The 3,068-nt window shown below is 40.1% G+C and overlaps 1 pseudogene; it reads left to right on the top strand.

The window, feature by feature from the left end:
• The first annotated feature begins 321 nt into the window (after positions 1-321).
• On the top strand, positions 322-2,361 carry LOC100600909 (annotated as a pseudogene).
• Positions 2,362-3,068: the final 707 nt, after the last annotated feature.

Here is a 3,068-nt window from a genome sequence, read left to right as displayed (position 1 = left end):
GTCAAGAACTCACCAACTCTTGTCTTATTGCATCTGACCAATTCTGCAGGTTATATGAAGAATTTCTCAAAGACTGAAGAGAAGTGAGATCTATTACATATTCCACCTACTTTACATTTAGCGATAGCCGCTCACCACCTTTACCAAAAGGAAGAATCTCTAAATTCTTTGCTCTGCTTGTATAATGAATAAAATAGTCCAGCTATCATGTCATTTCAGATTCAGCCAAACAAATACCAACTGATATTCATTAAAATAAGGCCTCCCTGTTAGATGATTGTTGTTCTGTGTGGCTTCTTTATATTTAAAGCAATCTCCAGCATGCCTCACTGCCTGATGGTCTGGGGTCTCTCAGGCCCTGCTGCAGCCATCTGCTCGCCTGGCCCGGAAAGCAGTGTTGCAGGGCCAGGACCTGGCGAGGGGGTCGGGCACTGGGATCTAGAGGAACATGGCAAAAAGTCCGGGTCAGACAAGCACCCGTACCAGGAGTATGTAGAGAAGCCCTTGAAGCTGGTCCTCAAAGCAGGAGGGAACCAAGTCACCCAGCTCTCCAAAGGCTTGGGCTTTTTAAAAAATAAACTCGGGCTTATTTTAATGACTATCAACTGGCACCGAGACAAGTTCTGGGGGAAGGAAAAGGGAGAAAACAGAGAGGAGTAAAGGAAGATGAAAGAAAGTGAGCCCAAGGCAGTGTGGAGAGGAGGCAGAAGAAGAGCTCCAGTGTCACTTCCCTGTGAGACTAGACCTGCCTGCCGAGAAGCCTCTCACAAGCTCTTCCGCCAAGCAAGAAGTAGAACAGACACCTCTTCATGAAGCTTCGAGTAAACTGATGAGACAATTGCAGAGAAAAGACCCAAGGGCTTTCTTTTCATTTCCTGTGACTGATTTTATTGCTCCTGGCTGCTTCATGATCATTAAACACCCAATGGATTTTAATACCATGAAAGAAAAGATCAACAACAATGACTACCAGCGCATAGAAGAACTAAAGGATAACCTCAAACTAATGTGTACTAATGCCATGCTTTACAACAAACCAGAGGCCATTTATTATAAAGCTGCCAAAAAGTTACTGCACTCAGGGATGAACATTCTTAGCCAGCAAAGAATTCAGAGCCTGAATTCTGAAGCAGGGCATAGACTTTATGACAGGCTTGCAAAAAAAAACAAAAAACAAAAAAACAAGAACAACAACAACAAAAAAACTCGAAAGCAGAAAGAGAACAGACACTTCGCAGAGTGGGGTGGACAGAAGCTGCTGGCCAAGAAAGCTGGAGATGCTGAAGCACAAGCCTTCAAAAGTCCCAGCAAAGACAATAGAAAGACAAAGTTATGCTTGAAAATGAGTTTAAAAGCAATAATTTAGAGAGAGAGCAGAACCAGGTTGACTGCATCGTTAAGGAATCTGAGGAAAGCTGACCAGGTGGCTTGTTAATAGTGCAAATTTGAAAGAAGAAAACCAGATGGAGCAACAACCTTGGGACTTCCCCATCTTAAGTCAGGCGATTGCCCTGAGAGACTGGGCATGACACCTGGAAGACTTCTATCAGGAGTGAATACTTTGCAGGGGTTCAAAGAGGATAAATGAAACAAAGGAACTGTACTGTTATATTTGAACTATGAACCCTACAGTTCTTGTGCACCACATCATGACTTCACATTTGCAAATGTCAGCAAGGATGATTCCGATTTAACCTATTCAAACTATGGGGAAGGCTGATCTTCCAGGTGCTTTCAGCATCCCTAAGGTTTTGGCCACATGCCAAGATTATCCATATGTTATGTCATATAGTTTACTGAATGTTTTAACAAGAGGAGAACATTCCAGGACACTACAAGAGCTGGAAATGTCATCGCTTGAAGATGAAGGTCATACTAAGATACTTGTCACAGCAAATGAAATGGAGATTACAGAAATAGAGCCAGCAGTGCGTTTGGACTCCAATACTCAGCACAGGCTCATAGCACTGAAAGCAGTAACAAACTCTGGCACTCCAGTTGAAGTTTTGAACTCTGAAAAAGCTGACATGTTCAAAAGAAACTTGACAAGACCACCAAATTGTTCAAGGAGGTCCAGGAAACCCAGAATGAGCTTTTGAGCATCAGACTCCCTCCCAATATGATCTGTCTCTTGGGTCCCTCATATGGAGAAATGCATCTTTCTGAACAAGTGACCAATAATCTTAAAAAACGTGCACAGCATGTAACTCCACGTGATATTGTAAGTGTGTATGGAGTTCAAAAAGCAGTAGGGTTTCCATTCCTTGCCTTATTGTAGAAAACAACTTTGTAGACTCAACAGAAGATTTTGAAGAACCTAAAAAGATTGATGTTGCTGAGTGTGGACTTGATGGGATTTGAAGCCAACTGGTATTTGATTATATATTGTATACATATTTTTTTCATTCTTAACTTGGAAATGCTTTTCAGAAGATATTAAATATTTGTAAATTGTGTTTTTAATTAAACTTTGGAATAATGAATTTTAATGTTCCAGAGTTTTGACTTGTATTGGGTAATAAAGCTGGACCTGGGACTCAAAAAAAGTTGTGTTCACCCTCCCTCTCCTCTTTGTCCATAATTACAATATTCAGTATGGAAAAGAAATCTTAAAAATAGGAAAATAATTCAAGCGAAGTTGTTAAATTTGGATATCCAATTTCCAAATAAGAGGAGTTTCTAAAAGTGAAAAAACAGACAAAAGGATCAAAACCAATTCTCAGAGAAAACATTATTTTTGAAAAAAAAAAAACAATTACAGAGAGTACTACCAAAGTCCCACACAAAAATCAAGAGCAGAAAGCAACACCATAACATAGTTTCATGAAAATTTAAAGCTGTAAGGGGAAAGATAATTCTGCAAGTTTCCAGGCAAAAAAAAGTAGGTTATTTTCATGGAGCAAAATTTCAAACTAGCTTTGACTTTTTCCACTGCAGTGAGTAATGCTGGATGACAATGCAATGACATCTTCTACAGAGGGGAAAAAGTGCAACTCAAGAATAATGGACCACATCATGCCATTTGTATAGGGAGGTAACAGAGAGATACTTGCACACATGACCAATCT

This window comes from Nomascus leucogenys, chromosome 22a (assembly GCF_006542625.1).
Source record: "Nomascus leucogenys isolate Asia chromosome 22a, Asia_NLE_v1, whole genome shotgun sequence".
In the NCBI taxonomy this organism is placed as follows: domain Eukaryota; kingdom Metazoa; phylum Chordata; class Mammalia; order Primates; family Hylobatidae; genus Nomascus; species Nomascus leucogenys.
Note: the sequence above shows the minus strand (reverse complement) of the source record. Positions and strands in the feature narration are given on the sequence as shown.